The sequence below is a fragment of the Pieris napi genome, chromosome 21 (assembly GCF_905475465.1).
Source record: "Pieris napi chromosome 21, ilPieNapi1.2, whole genome shotgun sequence".
Lineage (NCBI taxonomy): Eukaryota > Metazoa > Arthropoda > Insecta > Lepidoptera > Pieridae > Pieris > Pieris napi.
Window position 1 is genome coordinate 10,735,985 of NC_062254.1, and position 24,095 is coordinate 10,760,079.

Consider the following 24,095-nt stretch of genomic DNA (forward strand, 5'->3'; position numbering starts at 1 on the left):
AACTAATCTAGGTTTAAAGTACATTTATTAACACTTAAAAGCAATGTTAACGGCGAAACGCAAGTTGCGGTGATCATGGGTTGGCTTCCAAACAAATAGATTTTCTTTGTATGTGCGTTGGTAGCATTCTCGGTGAAGGAGAATTTCGTAATACATATATTGTAAATTCGACACTTGGCACTAATAAGTACGACCTTAAAAACCGTTACCCACAAATCTTAAATCTTTAATATCAATCGGACACAGAGGGCTGTCTTACCAAAGCAATGAAACCAGGGTTTATTGGCATGGTATAATATAATTAACAAAGGTTATGGAAAATATGTCAGTATATTTTAATAATTATCTCCAAAATCAAAATCAAAGCACTGATTTTGAAGCTTTGAATAAATCTAATTAATTAAGTTGCAAATTATTAATTTATTATACAGCTATAGGTGTCCTTTGTTCATTTCACAAAACAAAGACTCTTTCAGTAACGAAAAATTAATTTGACGACGCAAGTAATTAAAAGATAAAAAAGGCCAAATTAAAATGACTATTTGCAATTTCTCATCATAGTTTAATATTTTTTGAGTCGAGGAAAACTCACAGGTTTTCATAAAATGCTCCGTTTTTTTTTCGTTTAACTGTGGGTTTTGAATTTTGTAATTATATATTAGTTAAATTATTGATTACTGTCTCATTAAGCGCGCTCAACTTCATACATTCGACATTTACTTATTTATATTTTGTATGTTATTTTACCTTTGTATTTAGCAAGAAGAATTTAACAAAGCTGTTTAAAGTACAGTGATAAAATAAAGAGCACAATTTTCTGTTCGTGTTTAACGGTAAAAGCATGTCAGACGTTGTATGTTCAGACTATTTACCGAATCGTATAACATCAGAATAATAATACTACAATATTGTTATTACCTTATAATTGTTAGCGTGTTTGAGTGTGAGCAGTGTTGGCCTAGTGACTTGATTGTGCGACAGCTGTCATTCTGGAGGTCGTAGGTTCGGACCCCGGTTGTACACGTGTGCGCATTTACCACTCGCTCGTACGGTAAAGAAAACAGGCTGGCCTAGGCCAAAAAGTCGAGTATTTGTCAGGCTCAGAAGGCAGATAATGAAGCTGTATTGCAATTGAAATGCATGATTATTACGTATTTATGTTTTTAATAAGGTGCTTCTAAAAATTATTGGAGTGTGCCACAAGGCTATACACAGGCTTACAAAAATTAAAGACATGGTAAAATTAAAAAAAATCTAGTGGAAATTGGCGTGTCATACTGCCCGCGTTTGTCATGCCAGATGAGTCAAAGGTCTCCTCACTTAGGAGGACGCCCACCAAAAATCTGGAAAGATGTGATAAAAGAGATAGCGGGCAAAGATTGGAAAATATTAGCGAAGATGAGAGACAAGTGGAAGAAATTGGAGAAGGCCTTCACTCCTTTGGACGTCGCGTATTGATATTAAATATAACTCTCAAATAAAACCTATTTTTATTTCATTTATAGGTAACGACTAAGTAAATGTAAGAAGTGGATCTCAAATATAATGGTGGTAGATAAAAATAGCAATAAAAAATAAGACAGTGAATAAAAAGGAAATTTCGATACACTACGAATGTCTACATTATTTACGAAATTTCGCTTTGTCTTTGAAGCACGAGACAAATTGTTATTGGATTCGGTTTTGTCTACGCAAAATATTTTTATCCTTTGACAAATTTATAGTCGCCCGAATATTGTTCTGCTCTAGACATTATTCGATTAAGTTCAAATTTAACTCACGTTTTTGATATTCGATTAACATTTTCATTAAAGATATTTTTCAATTCTTTTCCAATAATGGTACTTTGATACAATACGGTTAGTAGTGGTGGTTTCTCACCCAAAAGGTCGTCCAAAGCACCGCTGTGATGTGAAGAATAGTAAAAGCAATCCAACCATGGTGAAAAATATTATAACTTCATTTCTTCTAGATTTAAGTTGGCGAGGTAAAGAATACCGGTGACCCCATAGCTGGTGCTCTCCTCGCTCAACGAATAAGTATCGCAATACAGCGAGGATTGGCTGCGTTACATTGCCACAGGGACCAAACTTTTTTAATTTGTTTTAATTTTCTTTTTATTAATTTTAATTGTAAATACTGTATATATGATTGTTATAATTACTTATAACTTCTACCTTTACCTAAATATATAGGCAAACGTAAACCAGTTAATTGAGGTCTACATGTCAAAGGGTTCCTAATAACTTGGGTAATATAGTCTAGTCGACAAGTTGAAAATGGAACAAAATAGAGATACTACTCTTAAAATTATGTGCGATAGCTCATTGGATCCGGAATGACGTCTAGAAAAATGTGCTAAAAGCGTGTATTAGCACATAAAAAATTGCAAAAGTTATAGACCATTAAAGATGAAAAAATAATGGCATTTAGTTTTTTGCCAATATTTAATAAACTATTAATATTTAAGAAATTTCAAATAAAGATTCTGAAAGAGGAGGAAATTTCTAATAAAAAACTCTTGACTCCCAGAACTCTATCTCCATTATTTATAATGTTAATTTAACGCTGAAAATAGGTCTGCGGTTGACATTTTTAGGATTCGCGCGTGGCGTCAAAAGCGACTACGGCACATTAATTAATTTATTTAAGGTATTGAATATTTTTTTTTAAATTTGAAAAAAATATGGTGTGTTCTGAACACTATAATCAATTTATTCCCGTTGAAAATTTTACTTAAAGTTAATTTTTCAACAAGTTAAATAATTGTTAACTAACGAAATTTTCTCGAACGACCGTCTTAATTGTAAGTGAAAAAAAATGTTTAAATAATGGTCGTAAAAATATTTCGCTTCGTAGAGCCTTTCTTACATACATACTTAACAAGATCGTGCCATAAAAAATAAAAAAATATTTATACTTTGTTTTTAACAATTTTTTTACTTAAACAAAAACTTAAAAATCCATGTAATGATGTTAAAAAAAAAATTTTTTGTAAATTTTTTGATTATCATGAATATTACTTTTATTAAAAATTTAATTTTTTTTTTCTATACTTTGTTATATATGGTTGTTTTTGTTAATTTTAGAAGTTTAAAAAAAAAAATAAACAAAAGTTGAATATTTGTTTATAACAAATTGGTGAGTTAATAAACAATAGAATTGTTGATTAAAAAAAATTTTTTTTCTGTTTCTTTATAGAAGACTGTCAATTATGATTTTTAGGAAAAAAAAAATTTCTTAACTAATTATTTAAACAATAGAAAATTAAAAAAAACGATTATAAACAATTAAAAATTGTTATTAAGGAAAAAAATTTTTTTTAAAAATCATACAATTTTTAATGTAATAAAGTTGTGTTAAATTTTTTTTTAAAAATATTGATTTAATCAATTTGTTTAAAAAAAATTTATCAACAAATGGCGGGAATTTTTTTTTTGCAAAACAATAAATATCTTGTATTAATAAAAAAACGATTATATGATGATTTAGAAAAAAAAAAAATTTTTTAACATCATTACATGGATTTTTAAGTTTTTGTTTAAGTAAAAAAATTGTTATAAACAAAGCATAAATATTTTTTTATTTTTTATGGCACGATCTTGTTAAGTATGTATGTAAGAAAGGCTCTACGAAGCGAAATATTTTTACGACCATTATTTAAACATTTTTTTTCACTTACAATTAAGACGGTCGTTCGAGAAAATTTCGTTAGTTAACAATTATTTAACTTGTTGAAAAATTAACTTTAAGTAAAATTTTCAACGGGAATAAATTGATTATAGTGTTCAGAACACACCATATTTTTTTCAAATTTAAAAAAAAATATTCAATACCTTAAATAAATTAATTAATGTGCCGTAGTCGCTTTTGACGCCACGCGCGAATCCTAAAAATGTCAACCGCAGACCTATTTTCAGCGTTAAATTAACATTATAAATAATGGAGATAGAGTTCTGGGAGTCAAGAGTTTTTTATTAGAAATTTCCTCCTCTTTCAGAATCTTTATTTGAAATTTCTTAAATATTAATAGTTTATTAAATATTGGCAAAAAACTAAATGCCATTATTTTTTCATCTTTAATGGTCTATAACTTTTGCAATTTTTTATGTGCTAATACACGCTTTTAGCACATTTTTCTAGACGTCATTCCGGATCCAATGAGCTATCGCACATAATTTTAAGAGTAGTATCTCTATTTTGTTCCATTTTCAACTTGTCGACTAGACTAATATAGAATTGTATTTTGTTAGCAACACCAATACATGTTCTACAAACATGTCGCAGACCGACGAAGTTTTTTTATTTCCTTTGGGACCTAGATAGACGCTGGCCTTTATTTAATATGAAACCCTGACCTTCATTTCCAATAGTTTTAGAGTGATGGACATGTTTATTTTAATTTAAAACAGTTTAGTCGCTTCTCCTCTTTTCGAAGACACTCTTCTTAAAGCCACAGCCAGCATCGGAATATTTGGCGTTGACATAACGAACGACGTTCAGTTTCGGGACCATTTGGAGGGAAAGGCCTTCAAAAAGCTTGATGTTCAAGGCGCGGCAAGGAAAGACGGTACTTCACTCCGGACCACCGCTTCCAACTGTATCCAGCACTAGCTCCTTCTAATTGACTGTATTCAACGAAAAGTGGTTCGAATCGCTGACGACCAATCCGTTTAAGAGCGGCTTGATCATTGGCGTTGTGTGGAGATGTGGGGTGGCTCTGCATCTTCTACCGCATTTACCATAGAGAGTGTTCACAGAAGTTGTTCGGATTAATACCTGCAGCTGAGTTTCATCATAGGACGTCGAGGCAGAATACGAAATTTCACCCGTATCACCTCGTCGTCTGTCATTCCACAACTGAGCGTTTTTTAAGGCAGTTTCAGCTGCGCACCACCACTATGTGGAACCAACTGCCCGCTGCAATATTTCAGAACCAATTCGACTTAGAGTCCTTCAAGAAAAGAGCGTGCCAATTCTTAAAAGGCCGACACCAAACCGGCGCGGCCGTCCGTAAAAATACTTATAGATAATCTTATAATAAATTTTAAAGAAATTATTTTTGATTTCAATCGACGCCTAACCACCGAAGTATGAATCACAGATTACGAATACCATAGAGTATAAATTGTGAGTGTTTATAAAACTGAAAGCCCATAAATTTTTATGTTAAAGTGTAACGAGCGTTCTAACAACAAGGTTGTTTTGAATGTTTAAGACAAACACTATACATTATAATGTGCGTAGTTACATTCTTTCATCTTCACGTTTTTACAAATTATGATCATTATTTTCAAAGATTTACATAGCTGTATTCTACTCACTTTATACAGTGAAAACACGATTATTCTAATAATAACAGGCTGAAAATTAGGGAATAAAAGACCGGCATTCCAATCGCGACCCTTCTGGCATTGAAAGAGTGTTCAATAAAAAAATCTATGAATAAAAAATTTGGATTTTGAGTTTTCGTGACAATATACGTAAAATATACTTGTGTGTGTGTTCGTAATTTGGCACGCTATACAGATTTAAATAAAAGCATTAACATATCAATTATTTCAACTGCTCTTGGCTAGATTTAAAAACGTCTGCGTTTAGAAAATAGCTATAAATAGACTGTGAAAATTCAGCAAACAACTTCGTAGCGATATGATATGCCTTTTAATTAAACTCGGACCGTTTCGACCTATTCGTTAAAAGCACAATTCCTTTAAAAGACTTAGAAAAACAGTGGGCTACAACCTTTTTAGGTCTGCGCCTTTCCATTTCTGTTTATGTTTCATGATCATTTGTCAATCTAATAGGCAAGTAAGCGATCAGCATCCTATGCCTGACACACGTAGACTTTTTGGATCTAAGGCCTTTTTTCCTCACGATGTTTTCCTTTCCTGTTCGTGTAATGTGTAAATGCGCACATAGAAAGAAAGTTTAGCAGCCGGAATAGAACCTTCAAACTCAATGAAACGTGCCATCCACGTTGACTTGAACACTCCACTCCAAAACGCACTGAAATATTAAACGATAATAGATACGTATGAAGAATCTATTAGTGTAACCCTGGATTAAAAGTATTTTTAGATAGTAAAGACGTTATCGTAATATTAAAAAAAAGCAATTACATCAGCTAAATTTCTTGTTAATGTTGGCGACTCGGAGTCTTATAATATCCTTGTAAAACAATGCTTCATTAAGTTAACGACAAAACAGCGATTAAATGTGAAGGTCGGAGCGAAATTAAAAACCAATTACACCTATAAAAAACAAATCTAACACGTTTTGAGCTAAATTTGTCACTGAGTAATAATTTTTTTTTATCTAACTAAATCGATTTACAGACACAAATATATAGTCTTAACGTACATAGTAATAATAAAAATAACTAAAATTATAATTAAATATTTGTTAATTAAGTCTAAATAATAAGACGTTGTTCGGATTTCTGTGGTTATATCTACACTCGTGTTAAAAAATAATCTTAAAAATCGGTCATGCCGATTTGGAGAGGTACCACCACAAGCTCCGTCACATTTTGGGTTATTCATTTATAGAGGTAATAAATAATACTCAAAATAGAAAATAGTTCAATTTATTAAAAAATACATGGTGAAAGAGAAACAAACCTAACGAATTAAAAACTATGCAATACTCATTTTTATTACTAATTCCATAAATACACTGGTGTTAAATTTTATACCTACGAAACCAACCATGATAGTAGTTCAATGGCGCTGTAAGTCTAAATGTTTATTAAATTGATTACGCCTATTCTACCATATTCCTTACTAACAATTTATTGCGCATAAGAGGGTGAGGAAATATTTTTAGAAGCGGGAAGACTTTGACGTTTTAGCAGTATTAAGTTTCTTCTTAACAATATTCAGTTGTCGTTTGTTTAATATTTAATTTCAGCTGTCTTAATATATTAATGTACTTAATGTATGTTTTCTGTTTCATATATTTTGTTTAATAAATCTGTTTTGATTTTGTATATTGTCTGTGTTTCTTGTAATAATATGGATATGTGTAGCTGTAAGATTATTTATAAATAAAATAATGCTCATCCGGATATAAACATACAAGCTATAAAAGTCACAGATGGAGTAAACCAACTGCAATATTATACAAAGTCATATTAATAGCAGTAATAGCTCCTACAAATAACAAAAGTGGTTTATTTTCTCGCTGTGTCACAGAAACTAATTGTTTCGCCCCAGATGTCATTGTGCTTAGGGGAAAAACTTATTGTCTCGTATAAATAATATATTAGATGGTGATATTTTGTTTGGAATGAAGAAACACTATACAACACTCACTGAATTATAAAAATTAAGCTAAATTATTAATTTTCGAGAGCTTCCCTTAGTTTTGTTTTGTTGAACGCGGGTTCTCGAAATCGATCTATGGGTTTGAAAATGTATTTAAAAACTAGCCTATCGTGGCCAGAGCACAACTACTACACAAAAGTATTGATACTAATATATCTGTTGTTACATTTGGGATAAGCAACTTAGTATGAACCTATCGTAAAAAATTGTAATTTTACATTCTGCCCGGAAACAAATTTCAACGCTTCATGTTCGAATAGTGTTCATGTCATCAGCTATCAAACGTAAAAACTTGATATAAATACATTTTGAAGACACACTCATAGTCAGCTATATGTATAAAGTTATAAAAAAAACTTGGTTAAAAAACCTTAGACAATGGTTTGGTCAAAGCACCAAGTCATTGTTTAAAAGCGCGGCATCCAAAATTAAACTAGCCATGATGATCGCCAACCTTCGCAAGGAGATGGCACTAAAAGAAGGGGATATAATCTGAATACTTTTCCTTCACCAAAGGACACAGCCCATAAAAGGACGAATGATGATCCGCTAGGCTTTGACGCACAAATTCGGCCTAAAGATTCGTTCGTACAAGGAATAGACAATTAAAAAAAAAGTCTTCGTTACGGTCCATTGTCCGCGAAAGAAATGATTATTATCCAGTGAACGTTGCTAACAATTACGTTATTGTGATGTTTCAAAGAGCGCATATATAAAAGAATATACTTCCGTCGCTATTTTATATCTCCATACCTTATCATTCATAATGGTCTTAATTTGAAATTAAATAATTATTTATTAATTTCGTAAAAAAATACATATAATAACAAACAGTACAAAATACACTAAACATACAGCCAAAGACGGAATACATAATATTTACAAAAAGGTTCAACAATTTACAAAAGGAAACAAACAATAAAAATTATTCAATACATTTAACTAGGTGAAGCCTAATTTGGCTGTGTTGTGTGGTGGTGTGAAAGTGAGGGTACGTGAAGGTGTGTATGTGGGGTATACTCATGATGCAGGTGATTTAGCGGTATATATATTCTTAATACTCCTTTTAATCGTATGTCCGAGCGGCGCGATACAAAACTGAGTTTTTTGCATAGTTAGTGTTGATGTGAGTAACATGAAACAAAGCACGATTACGAGTTATATTTGGCTTTTGACCATAGAGACAGTTTTAGACGACCAAAACGTCAAGAGTGGCAGTAGTTCTAGGCAGTAGATGAGTAGATGCTTCCAAAGGGAAGCCACTCCACATAACAGCACAGCACAGCACTGGTGACAGCAGGGCTGATTGCAAATACGCGCAGAAAATAGATTTTTTGCTTTTACATGAATGAATAGAAAAATTAACCTAAAATGTATGTAGGCTTTATACAGCCTTCGCGTGAATAGTGAATATTTAATTTTTACATACTAAATACAGAGCACAAAAACTAGAAATTTATTTACTTGTGGCTAGCAAAAGGTCACTTGAATATTTAACATGAACGAAGTTTAATGTTAAAGCTGCTTCGCGAACGATTTAAGGATTTTTTTTATCTAATAGGAGGCAAACGGGCAGGAGGCTCACCTAATGTTGAGTGATACCGCCGGCCATGGACACTCACATTGCCTAAAGGCAAGTGCGTTGCCGGCCTTTCAATTTTTATTTCAATGGAATTTTACACAGCAAGGTTTCATGCCAACATATTGAAGACAATACTTGTTATATTGGTCTACTAGAAAGCGATTAATCTGCCATGTTGCAATATATCAAACAAATGAATTACTTTGGGTTGTTAGTTTAAAAAAAATTGCTTTAACTCCGGTAATTGAATTTAATCGATAAAGTAACAGGCAACAAGTGTCTTCAAGATTGGTTTGTATTTTTTCAAATTTAAGTAACACCATCTTTGCTAGATATTTTTCAAAACTCAATATACAATTCAATATAAAATCATATAGGCTTGTCAATTTGTTTTTTTTTTTTAATTTTAATACAGTTTAATATGTAAAAAATGGATTGAAACTCCAATGGTATACTGTCGCTGCGATTAAGCACTAACAATACTATAAAAAACATAGCTAAAATATAATACGCTAAATAGATTAAACTAAGCAAGTTTAGGTAATTAGGTTAATAAAAAATAAGTTTTCGAGTATTATCCTCTATAGTAATAGGTCATACGAAATTAAGGTTCTCAACTTACCCCTACTACGACAATCCATACATTCGCACAACACTACACAGACTCAGTTTCGTGTTCGGATTTCAGCACACAAGGGTGTGCGGAGAGAGATCGGCCCTGACTGGTCTGAAAGCAAAGTGGGAGCATAGATTAGACAAATGAAGCTGAAATATAGATGTGACATTCACCAACTAGTAAAACATGTAACATTATAGATAACATCGTCTTTTCATAAATACTGTAAAATATTACATTTAAGGTAGTGCATTTAGCCAAGGATAGTTGTTAGACACGTCAAATACTAAAATAGCAATGTCGCTCGTGTTCGCATTGAAATACTTAATTTACATATTTTAAGCATACGATATTGTTACAAAATTAGACACATAAGAGTGTTAAACTGAAAATTATTTGTATATAGGTTGTTAATGTTACGTTTACAATACCTATTTTTATGGTTGATTAACGACGTGTGAAAATATTGTAAATTTTGACAAAAATGAAATCTGATATTTTGTTTTTACTGTAATTTTTTTTGAAGTTATACTTCTTTAGGCGCGTTATGAAAAATTGATGAGAGTGAAATTTTACGATGCGCGCGCACCATGACACAAAATTAACAGAATGAAGTTGCCCACGGAAGATGCTACGGCATTGGACATAATTTAAAAACAACATTCGAATAATAATAGAATTTATGTTATACTTAATGTAAGAGAATAATAATAATTTTTTATTTATTAAATTTTTCAAATGTAAACTGAACTTTATTGACTATAATGACTCCTTTTCCAGACTTTGATTATTTAATTGTAATTAATTATTTGCATGCAATCAAAAACTATTTTTAATAATGGCAAAGAAGTATAACTTCTTACGCGCGTAGACGCACTCTTTTTTGAACTATAGTTATATATTAATTGGTTTTTTTGGAACAAAAGTTTACTAAATTAATCTGATCAATCCTTTTGAGTATATTAACGCAAGTAACTAACTAAAATATTCCATAGATTTTGACAAAAATCACGTTACAATTACAAAAACCTTATATTGTTTCTCAAAATTGTGTGTTTGCATTCGAGTTATTCAAAGTGAACTATTTTACATAATATTAGTTTTTTAAGTTACAAATAAATTAATTCTTCACTTCGAAGGTTATGCGTTAGACGTATTTGTTTATTGTCACAATAGATCCAAGGTGAAGTTTTTATTTGTTTTATCAATAAATTGTATTCACGATATTTGGCACAATATTAGACTTTGAAGTTTCTATTATTTTCTAAACGAGAATTTAAAAATGTTTAAATGTTAAACGAATCTTTCGATAGATTGGTTTTGATTATTTTTTGTTTGCTAATATTATTTAAAGTAAAAAACAAAACTTGCAATTGTAGACGCTCTTATATTAAGAAATGTAAACTAAACAATTAATGAATGAAAATAAAAAAACCTTTCTTAATAATAATAACATACTAGAATAAATACATAAAATAGAATAAATTCATTCTGCCGCAGAGCAGGCGGAAAATAATAAACGGCTTAAATTCTTTCCTCCAACTTCGATTTTGTTCCCTTTGTAATATGGGCCGTGGGGTTAAAATTCACAGGTGCTAATTAAATATTTAAGTTGGCGCCTAGAAGATAGTACCGGTGACCCCAGAGCTGGTGCTTTACTCGCTCAACGAATAAGTTTCGCACTGCCACAGGGCCACACCAAACTAAACTTCTTAATTTTCTATTTATAAATGTTTAATTATTACTCTGTAGGTTAGATACAAATGTAATACTAATGAGTACTTATACATTAAGTAACTACTGAAATCTAACAGCCTGTTAAATTCCTTTTCTAGCATTCTTAAATTAAAAAATATTTTTGCCGAAAATAGGGCCTTCAGTGAGACGAATGCAGCACACATATTACGACAGCACACAGCACAGCTTATATATCGCTAAATATAACACAAAAAATGGAGATTATACCATAAACTTCTTTAAAATCGTATCTCCATATCCAACCAGCACAATATTTTAATCTTTGTCGGGATATCCATCCCGTTCACTCCGGACATTTTCCGCATCTATCCTTTTCTTGCCACTTTAATGACGAGAACGGAAAGCTTAAAATGAAAGTTCTTGAAACATTTTTATTTACTCGTTTCATATTTGAGGAGCATAATTCATATATAAAATTCATAACAGATCAAAATAATGTGTCAATAATTTAACTCTTTAATAAAAAGTTTCAAAAGCCCATTTAAATTCCTATAGTGGCTTAGTGGACATTGTATGTTAAACTCTGGGTTCTCTTCCCGGGGAAACAATAATGGTTTACGGTTTGGCTATTTATTGTTATAAGTACAGGTAAAACGAAATCGACTTTATGAGTCTGCTTGTTGAAAATAATCATTAGAAATGGATATAATAATAACAATCAGTGGCGCTACAACCTCTTTTAGGTCTGGGCCTCAGATTTCTGAATCTGTTTCATGATCTTATCAATCTAATTGGCAATAGATCAGCCTCCAGTGCCTGACACACGCCGTCGACTTTTTGGGTCTAAGACATCTCGGTTTCCTCACGATGTTTTCCTCCACCGTTCGAGCGAATGTTAAATGCGCACATAGAAAGAAAGTCCATTGGTGCACAGCCGGTGATCGAACCTACGACCTCAAGGGTGATAGTCGCACGCTGAAGCCACTACGCCAACACTGCTCGATGCAAGAAATGGATATACTATCCTAAAATACGGATGTACTTAAACCACCGTTTATAAAATTCTAAAAGTTTCTTATACATAGCCAAGTTCCCATCATCAGACCTTGGGACCACCAAGGATAGTTTTAAAACAAAAAAAAACGAACAAACGTAAAAAATATTCCGATGAATTCAAAGCTTTCAAGTCGATAAAAAATACTACTCGATTTCTCAATTAATGAAGTAATATCATTTATTGATATCGATTGTTCTGAGCTCCAAATGGAATTCCTAAATCATCCTTCACTGAGATTCGAGCTGACCTTAATATCGTTTAAATTGAGGTCTCTGGAGTGTGCTCAAGAGTTTAGGCGGTCACGAACGAAGTCCTTGGAAAATAACTGTTTTCTCACTCAAAATGTCGAGTTTTGAAATAAAGTAATTAAGTTTTAACTTTAAGGAAATTTAATTTAAAAAAATTTGCAAACACGTTTATCATGTCTTTTTTTTTGGAATGGAATCTCTTTGGTCTTAAGGGCCTTAACAACTCAGCAATCGTAGCTCGGCCGAAATGGGCTTTCTCGCGACTAACGCAAGAGCGTGTCTTGCAGGTCCGAGACCACGTCTTGGGCCATCGCGGGGTGCTCAATCGCCTGTAGGGCAGGACGGAAGCTCTCTGGAGTGACTGAAGTACGAAGTAAAGGTCCATGCCTTCCCCGGTGAAGGCGGTTTTTTATCCCAATCTGATTTTGAGGTACAAAATAATAATAATAAAAACTTTATTCAGGACAAATCGGTTGTGACAAAATTCATCTATCGCTAGGGAATTCCTGTGCTATATAGAATCGATTGTGACCGTCACTTTCATACTGTTATTGTTTATTATTGTATTATTGCTTAAAGTAGTAACATTTATGTAAAAGAGTTTATCTAGTTTTGTCTATTTTTGTACAAGTACAAGCCATAAATTGATAATAAATATATATTTTTTATCTATTTTACCATCGGGTAACAAGCATATACCCTTAAAAACTATTGTGTATAGTGCTTTTCAATGCAGCGGTCGCTTTTACTTTTAATAAAATATATTTTATATTTAAACACTATATTATAGTGAAATGTTTATTTACAATGCCTACCACCGCCCTGCGTAAAATCTACGCCACGTCTTCGTAGTCATAGTTCATCGGAGTCGACGAATATTGGGGTGAAAATGATAGATAATGTTAACGATTCTTCTGGTTTGATAAATATAAATAGTTAAGACGGAATTACTTCCTATTTACCTTTACAAATAGCATGTCAATTTAAAATCATACTTACGCCCTTAGCCTTAATAGCTGCTATTCAAATAGTTACACAAATACACAAAACTTAAAAAGCCGCTAAAAAGCTGTGAACATGCGAGTTTTATTCATTTAAATTAATTTATCGCTTTAAAGTTTGATAAACGTTGCTGTAATAATAATAATATATATCAAATGTTATTAGGTATACAAATATATTTCAAATTTTATATTAACATTTAGGTACCTTAATGTTGATTAGTACTATAAAAAGTTATAAAATAAGAAATTAACAATAATATAGGTTATCTGTGAGTCCGACTTTGACTTCTGTTAAATCAAATACATTTTTGCCTTACAGGAGTCAGGCTTAGCTCTTAAAAATATTTTAGGCAAATAGGTAAATGACACGAGATATCAAAAATTATATAACATTTTTAGATTTAGCACGATGTTCCCTTTACTAGCTATGGTTTCATTTCAAAAATCTTTTTTTTATAGAACAGGGGACAAACGGGCAGGAGACTCACCTGATGTTAAGTGACACCGCCGCCCATGAACACTTCGATGCCAGAGGGCTCGCGAGTGCGTTGCCGGTCTTTTAAGAATTGGTACGCTCTTTTCTTGAAGAGTGACCCCACATATCTACGCAACGCCAAAGGATCAAGCCGCTCGGAGAGGACGCAGAGCCGAAATTATAACTATTTATATAAACTTTGCAACTACCTTCCACAATAGTATCAGTAATGTTGCAACCAACTGTGCAATTCCACTGTTGGATACAAGTTTATACCGGCGAGCAGAAAATACTAGTATGAGATTTCAGTCAGCAGACCCTAAATCTGTCGCAAAGATAATAAAATCATTAAACGACAAAAAATCTCCAGGCGCAGATAGAATACGAACTATAGACATTAAAATGTTATGCAATAAAATAAACGTAGCCATAGCTAATCTTATTAACACGAGCATTTACACTGGACAGTATCCTAATTTATTAAAATCAGGTATAGTACGACCAATATACAAAAATGGTAGCAAAAAAAACTATAATAATTATCGTCCAATAACTATACTGCCAACAATCAACAAAATAATTGAAAAATATATATGTGGACAAATCCAAAGTTATTATAAAAAACACAATATTCTTTCTAACAAACAATACGGATTTCAACCAAATAAAAACACCACACAATTACTATCCGCATTCACAGATCTTATTTATAAGCACTTAAATAAAAAGGATCATGTCCTGGTAGTGTTTATTGATTATAGTAAGGCATTCGACACATTAAGGCACAGCGTAATCCTACAAAACCTAAATGACTGCGGAGTACGAGGAAACCTGCTCAAGTGGTGTGAAAACTATCTGCAAGATAGAACTTATCGTGTTAAAGTGTGCAACGAAGAAAGTTTCCCAATATCCATAACAGAAGGTACGGCTCAGGGCTCAGTTATTGGACCCTTGCATTACCTTACCTACGTTAACACATTACCTAACATAATAAAATATTGCCAGATATTCCAATTTGCAGACGATACATGCCTAGTAGCCGCTGGGGCTAACATACAAGAAGCAGAAACAAAGCAGCAAGCTGATTTCGATGCATTGGCTGAATGGTCCCACGACGTGGGACTTGTACTAAATCCGGGTAAAACAAAGTTCATGCATATCCGATCCAGTCGCAATCTGGGCGCACGTGCACCCCACTTAGTCTTGCACAACCACATTTGTGCACATTCCAGTAAATCGTACCCCATCAACTGTAACTGCAACGCCTTAGAATTAGTTCATGGCCACAGGTACCTGGGGCTTGCAATAGATGACCGAATGTCCTGGAAAATGCATATTAATTCTGTCTGTGAAAGGCTAAGAGCGATACTTGCCAAATTCACTATAATAAAAAATAAAATACCTCTCAATACTCTGCTACTGCTATACAAAGCACTAGCAGAATCTATTATAACATATGGACTTTCAAGCTATGGGAGAACATGCAAAACCTATCTTAATCAAATATTTTCATTACAAATACGTATTTTAAAAGCAATTGCTCCTTACAAAATAAAATCACAATATAAAGAAGACTATAGAAAGCTATTTGCATTTTTTAAAATTATACCTATACAAGAGAAAGTGCAGCTAGCATTATTAAATGAAAACTACTTTACAGACAATTACCTTAAAACAACTAAAACTCACTATCACTATACAACACGTAGAAAATTAAAAAACGAATTTCTTTTACCAAAATACAATAATTTATATGGGAAAAAAACATTAGACTATATTATTCCAAATCTATTAAACTCTTTACCGGCTGCGCTATTTGCTAATGTAACAGGAAACAATATCAAATTTAAATTAAAAAATTACTTTATAAGTCAAACAATAACAAATTATGCATAACTAAAAGTAGGATGTCGTCATTTAGTTCATGTTCGAATATGTAAATTCGAATACACATCCTGTATTCGAATGAGAATTTCTCGTCAAGAACAGGTTTCTTGCATCGGCTGTGGAGCGTCATTGTTTCAATTGGTATATGTTGTTCGTGCAATTTTTTTCGTGCAATTTTTATGGTTTATTGGTGGGGGTGTTATATTGTATAGTGTGTCACTGGCCTGAGTGTGTAATAGTGTGTAATAGATTAATTATTTAAATATTTTCGACGACCTGGTGGACGGAAAAACTGTGTCCAGTTTGTGTTTCCACCACGCCAACTTTTTTCTATTTTGGATGATGTATAGAAAAAAAAAAAAAAAAAAAAAAAAAAAAAAAACTAAAACGGTGAATTAAAAAGTAATCGTTTCATTATTAGTATATCTAAAAATACGAAATAATAATAATTGTGTTTGGGGGGTTGCGTGCATACATAGCCTGATGTCATTTTGACGGGAAGGGATTGCGTGTTGACTACTTCACCAGCTCTTTTCAATTGAGGTACGTGGACGCAACGGACGTGTGATCATCTTCTTTTGATTTGTTTAAACATTTCTAACATTTCTAAAAAATATTCACCTGCATAAATTGAAATAGAAAAATTAAAACGTCATATAAACAGAGGCAATCTGTTTTGACTGTGATGACAGACAAACAGGCGTAGAGTAAATATCTATGCTAACATTCACGTACCAATGTTTTATTTATAACCCCACGGAAATACCAATGAACTGTAATAATAATATTTACCAAAATTACCACAAGCCTGATTCTGTGCCTCAAATATTAAAGAGTTATTATTCTTGAAGCGCCTTCCGTGACAGATAGGTACATATCGTCATGTGTATTTCTAGAGAAATCAGAGTCGAGAATTAATTTGACATTAATTTGGGAACCTTACTCAAATTTCGACTTTACGAGCAAATACATCAGTGGGCAGCTGGTTCCACATAGTGGTAGTACGCGGGAACAACTTCCGTAAGAAACGCTTAGTTGTGGAACGACGGACTTTGAGGTGATACGAATAAGCTCAGCCCTGTGATTCTGTAACTCACTTTTCGAACTCACACAGCGGTTTTCGCATCGGCGGTCGCTCTCAAATCAGTCGTGAAGCAATCATTTTATGATTAGGCATTCTGATAAACAATAAAATACAAGCTCCCACCTTTCCAGAATGTCAAATCATAAAATTCCTGCTTCACGACTGATTTGAGAGCGACCGCCGATGCGAAAACCGCTGTGTGAGTTCGAAAAGTGAGTTACAGAATCCCAGGGCAGGGCAATATTAAAATAATAATCTTACGAATCCTATGGGTCTTGTGGCGTCAGATTGCGTCTGCTTCTTTGGTACTTTATAATTCATAGACAATAATTAGGTAACGTACCTTCTGTCTGTCACGTGTTAGAGTTTTGGATTTGAGACGGCCGGTTGCTCCCGAATTTTCCTTCACCATAAGAGCGAGTGTCAGATTCCACGTAGACAGAAAGCCTATTGGTGCACAGCCGGGGATCGCACGACCTTAGAGTCGCAAGCTAAAGCCACTAGGCCAACATTGCTCCTCTTAATATAATGCAATATTAAATTGGAATTAGGTATATTACAACGAAATCCTAAATGATTTTGTTCTAGAAATTCAATTCATTTTTGAATTATTTATAAAAGGATTTTGCCCTTAAATAAGTGGTAATTTTTTATTCTCGTCTTTATAACATTTTTTTTTTGTCAAAATACTCACGTAATATAAAAATATGGAGATCAATGGAGGGATATTAAAGCTATAAGCATAATTAACAAAGGAAACATGACCTCGGGTATTAGCCTGCGGTTACTCGGCTTTCGGATCTCTTGGGAATGCCTTAATTAATAATTAAAATGAAAATACATTTTTCAAATTCAGAAACGGTGTAACATCAAATACTAGGATATTATTTTTAAAATAATGGGGTAATACTTTTTCTTTACAAGTGTGTAAGTTGAGTTTCCTTTTTCCTGCCGTTTTCCTTCCACTTTCCTTCACAAGGTAGCATCGAGCATCAAAAATAAACCTATTATTTTTTATAGGATATAAACGAGCCTATAAGACGCCCAAACATGCAGTCATCGCAGCCCATAGTCACACATTTTAGTGGATACGTTGCCGGTCTTTGAGGAAGGAGTATGCTCTTTTTTTAAACAATTTTTTTTTAAACTGTGGAATGGATTCCCAGTGGGAATCCATTACAATTCGCAAAAAAAATGCCTTGTGAAGCAGACCTTGGAAGACTTCCAGACATCAAGGTGATGCAAAACCACAGGGACGCTAAACAAACTAAGTAAACTTTTAGTTTTTTTTTACTTTAGATGTTAGTTTGGTAACTGCATAATTCAATTTTTTTTTAAATTATCCACTTTATTTCTTACACTCAGTATTTCTTTTATTTTTCTCACTGGAGTTGATTGCTTGTTAGCGAAAAAGCCACCCACCGCCTCCTTAATTACTTATGTTTCTTAATTGTATATATGTATGTATAAATAAATCAAATCGTACGATCCATGGTAAGCTAAAAAAATCCTTAGTTTGCAGATGTAATTTAAAAATGTACCATTCAACTTCTATTTTCAAGCACTTTTCCAAACAATTTTCATTTGTCTCTTCAAGGGTCTGAAACGAGTAACATAAGAATAAAATAACGATTAATTCCTTCCGAAACCATTTAATACCAAGGGCGTCATTCCTTTCACTTAATTTATAAGGCCCGCAAGCCGCTTGATTTATTTCTTACATAAAGATAACGTTTAAAAGTGTGACCTTTTTCGTAAGACACTTCACGAATGAAATTGCGCGTTGTCTAAGAATTAATAAGATTATTTAACGTAAAGAATTAGATTTGAAAAATGTGGAGTAAATTCTTATGAATATTTGTCTTATAACAACTCTCAGTCACACTCTCAAATACAGTGTATAAATTACCAATTCGGCTTAGGGTGAAAAGAGCGTACCAATTCTTGAAAGGCCGGCAACGCACTTGCGAGCCTTCTAGCAATGTAAGTGTCCATGAGCGGCAGTATGACTAAACATCAGGTGAGCCTCCTGCCCGTTTGCCTCCTATTACATAAAAAAAATACTCACACACACCCATTCACATACTCATTCATTCACACATACTTAAAGTCTGATACGGCTTTTCTTTGATTTGATGTAATATGAAGACAATTTTTTCTTTAAAAAATTTATAAACGTGCGCGTGTATAAACGTGTACCACGGAATAAGTGTAATCTAGTTACTCATAACACAGGGGCTAGTGTGGGGACTAGCGTTAGATCTAGGGGCACGGCAGTACCTTTTCTCGAAGCAGTTCAGGCCATTATCGACCCCCTATAATTTCGTTGTGGATAAAATTAAAACCCTGAATTTTGCTTAATCAATGTATCTAATGAAACAATAAAAGATTTGTAATATTGATAAGGTCACTATACGATGTTGTTAGGTTAGCTAATTTCGTTATAACTAATTACAGAAGAGTCTAAATTAACCGACTTGGTTTTTGGATGGATGATAATAGGATCTCACAACTTTTTATGGTAGAATAACTGAGTTGCGGGACTTGTTTTTTTTACAAGTTATGTTTTTGATGACATCAATTTTGTCACAACCATATTTCTAACATTAAGTTTTATTATAATCTCCCGCGTAGATCTAATTTGTTGCGTTAAAATATCCATTATTATCGAAAAATTAATTGATTTATGTCCTAATAATTAAATTTACTTTAATATAATTCATTTGGCCTAAGTTTTTAGCTACAAAAATCTATTCGTGCACAACCAGGGTTCGCTTAGCACTAGGTTAATACTACAAATATTATTACCAGAAGATTATTTATATTATTTATTTTATATAAAATGTAAATTGGGCTCATAGATCAACTATATTAATCCAAACGAAAATAAATAGATAACAAACAGATGCTCTGAGAACTGCGTTTCTATAAATATACACTTCGTAAGGTAAACAATTTGCAAGGCAAAGCTTGAAACATATTGAATATTAAAATAAGTAAATAATCTTCACTTGTATTAAAAAGGAAATAATTGATTTCTTGGTTTTTTATGAAAACTAAAAAGTACCTTCAACAATAACAGAGGCGCTACAACCTTTTGTAGGTTTGTCTCAGATTTTTATGTATCTGTTTTATGGTCCTGCTTTCTCTTATAGGCAAGTAGGTGACACACGCCGTCGACTCTTTGGGTTTAAGTCATGCTAGATTCCTCACGATCATATCCTTCACCGTTCAAGCGAGTTAAATAACATAGACAGAGAGTCCATTGATGCACAGCCGGGGATCGAACACGCACCTTCCCTGAGCTCGTGACATCAGGGAAGGTGCGTGTTGTTCCTACGAGAATGTAAGTGCGTGCTCCTATTTCACCATGCCTCCTGCTGATAGAGTACAAATTTTTGTTTTTAATTTATTTTATTATTATTTATTTCTTAAGATCTGCAGCTCCTTACAAACGTTGTGTAAAACAAAAGACTTGGCGTTTAAAAAGAGTGGCGGAGAGTTTATTGCCAGTACTTCTCTTCCGTTCTACGCCCTTGATTTGAGAACTGGCAGTTAATGTAAAATTAGAAGCACTTAATATGTATTTCTTTATATTTTGACTTAATCAAAATTAGCTTAGAATCACTTCTTAATATGCAGCTGAACGAGCAATCTTGGACCCAAGCTTCCCTACCCATCCGTTATGGTGGTTTAGGGATTCGCAAAATTTCCAGTGTCGCTTTACCAGCCTTTCTATCTTCTGTCCATAGTTCAGCAAATCTCATAAGTAAAATTTTAAGGGCATCCCCTTCAAACTTTGAGATTGCTGGCTTGGAAGAAGCTAGAAACGCTTTCTTGATTGCATGCCCAGGTCAAAATTTTCCATTATCTCTAAATTCACAGAGGAGCTGGGATGACATACACTGCAAGTTGACTTTTGACGATCTTTTGAGTCGTAGTACAGGTTCGGCGCGTGATAGGCTTTTGGCCGTGGGTACGCATGAGGCCGGCTACTGGCTTCACGCTTACCCATCGTCAAATACAGGAACTTTTCTTGAGCCTGACACGCTTCGAATCGCAACCTGTCTACGGCTTGGGGTTCCGGTCTGCGCTCCTCATATATGTCCCTGTGGCAGTAATGTCGACAAGTTAGGACATCACGGCCTGTCATGCCAAAAAAGTGCAGGCCGCTTCTCGAGACATGCCGCACTTAACGATATCATACGCCGTTCCCTTGCCACCGTCAACGTGCCAAGTCTTCTTGAGCCAAGTGGTATTGCAAGAGACGATGGCAAGAGACCGGACGGTATGAGTTTGATTCCATGGAAGATGGGTCGGGTACTGGTATGGGATGCAACCTGTTCAGACACGCTGGCCCCTTCCCATCTACATGGAACCAACTACAGAGCTGGTGCGGCTTGTGAAGCGGCTGAAAAAAATAAAGCATGCAAATACAGGGGTCTGGGCTCTGAATATGATTTTGTCCCATTCGGTGTCGAGACCCTTGGTCCGTGGGGTCCTAGCGCTTTAAGGCTTTTTAAAGAAATTTCAAAAAGGTTAGTCGACATCACAGGAGACCGAAGATCTGGCAGCTACCTCGGACAAATAATTAGTCTAGCAATTCAAAGGGGGAACGCTGCCAGTATCTTCGGAACCTTGCCTAAATATAATATGCCTCCTTTTAATGATATATTTTAGTTTATGTTAAGTTTCGTTATTTATTTCAATGTATATTATTTTATTATTATTAGTTTATGTTTATAAGTTTAATTTTATTAATATTGTTGCTAATTACATGTTGATGTGTTATAATTTCTTTATTGACGTCCATAAGTTTACATTGTGTTACCTATGTGAATAAATGATATTTGACTTTACTTTGAGTCAATACTGCTCTTATTTACTTACGTAAAAGTACTTTCGCCATTTAAAACAACACTATCAGCAAGAAAAATATGCTATACACATAACGCTATTTTCAATGGGAGCGGAATCTATGAAAAGTGTTGCAAAAACGGGAAAAATTATTTCCTTTTCAATACTTCCCTCAGTTTGGTTGAACGTGAGGTCGATTTCTACTAGAGGCTTGAATTGAAAAAATTGTTTTAGGATGCATAGTCGTTATTCGATAGAAAAGCTTATGCTTGCGGGTAGGGTAAGCGGCTAAAACCTGAAGGCTTTATACATTTTTTTAGTAGGCTCCCACTATTAAGCTCAGATGGCTCGCGAGTGCGTTGCTGGCCTTTTAAGATTCGGTAAGCTTTTTTCATGAAGGACCCTAAGTCGAATTGCTTCGTAAATAATTCAGTGGAAGCTGGTTCCACATGATATAACTTATTTACCAATGGCGTCCGATTCGTATGTAATATGTATATTGTATATGTATACCCAAACTCAACTGTACATTTGTAATTATTGGAAATAAACGGGCTGTATTATTATTATATGTTGTATAAACAGACAGTTTCATATGCAACCACTATAGTTTACATTAATCTTTATAATTAATAGAATTAAAATAAAACTACTTTAACAAATTTAAATATAATCCAAATTAACTAGACATTGAAACATGCTTTATTTTATTAGCCATTGTCAGCGGTAAACTATCGCTTACGTACTGTTATACATGCGAGTTTAAATTTATTAAAGAAGTATTATTTAAATCTATTGACCCAAACCAAATACTTTAAATAGAAAATTCAGAAGTCTATACCTAAGTCTCTCAAGTATTTTCTTCATATTTAGCGACCACATAATCACTGACTCTATTTAGGTATATCATAAAAGACATGAAAGCTATTACCACAGCCTGTTTCGTACGAACGTGAAAATTTTGTCTAACTTTAGTTATAAAAGTAACTTCGTAACCGCGCGGATTTAAGCGCCGGCTCGTGAATAGCAATTAACGTAGTAAAAACTTTACGAGGTCCAAAATAGAAACCTTTGTAATATGTACTAAGTACTTTTATTACAGCTACAGGTCATGCTCTAGAAAGCTTCTGAGGGCTGCAATGAACCCTTTTTATTATTCAGTACCAAACATATTCAAAAAACAAACATTAGTAGTAATCAATGCTTCGTTATTGTCAGTCTTTTGAGTTACAAAGTCGATCAGTCCCTTTCACTGTTTACGTATTTTAATTTCTTTGCTCCGTTAGTTTTATCTAAGTAACTATATGTCTAACTAAAAAGAGTGGCGGAGAGTTTATTGCCAGTTCTTCTCGTCCGTTCTACCGCCTTTGTTTTGAGAAATAAGTAAAGTAAGCAGTAAATGTAAAATTAGAAGCATTTAATTTTGATTTTATTGACGTCCATAAGTATATATTGTGTTACCTAAATGAATAAATGATTTTGAATTTGAAGTTTTGCACTTCTTGCGCTCACTTTATCTTATTCATATTTTTTTCTCACAATGGTTACTTGGAAGATATCGCTATAATAAAAAGAAGGGGACCTAAACGGGAAAGAAGGGGGAAAAGAAGTTGTAAAGCTAAAAGGCCGCAGATGCCCTCCTTTTTATTTTAATTGTGCTGTATTTCTGTATACTTGCAACGAAGTGTTAATAAATAAAAAAACTGTGCATTTTGAGAGAAATTCAGTTTCGAGAGAAATTGATTAGTATGCTATTCAATATTTTTTATTCATATTCTTTGCAGACGAAGAGCAGTGCTGGCCTAGTATCTTCAGCGTGTGACTCTCATTCCTGAGGTTGTAGGTTCGATCCCCGGCTGTGCACCAATAGACATTCTTCCTATGTGCGCATTTAACATTCGCACGAACGGTAAAGAAACACTTCGCAAGGAAACCTGCCGACGGTGTGTGCCAGGCACCAGAGGCTGATAACCTACTTGCCTATTAGATTGACAAATGACCATGAAACAGATATAGAAACCTGAGGCCTAGACCTAAAAAGGTTGTAGCACTATTGATATATTTAATTTATTTATTCTTTGCTGACGAATAACTAAGTTTATTGCTGTTATAAAACAGAGAAGCGATATCTTAGCGCTTGTTAAAATAAAAAGGAAATAACTATAAAGGATATCCTTTATATTAACAAAGCCGCAATCTAGGTCTCGTAATTAGAAATTATTGGGAATTTCGAACGTATATAGTCAATCATTGAGTCAT

General features: G+C 33.5%; 1 protein-coding gene across 2 annotated transcripts in view; it reads right to left on the minus strand.

Moving 5' to 3' along the window:
• The window catches only part of LOC125060106 (neuroglobin-like), a 104,840-nt gene that overhangs the window by 75,129 nt on the left and 5,616 nt on the right, over positions 1 to 24,095 (minus strand). For both annotated transcript variants that reach the window (XM_047664820.1, XM_047664821.1), the window contains exon 2: positions 9,533 to 9,637. The gene's annotated coding sequence lies outside the window, so the exon portion shown is untranslated. The remainder of the gene's footprint in view (positions 1 to 9,532; positions 9,638 to 24,095) is intronic.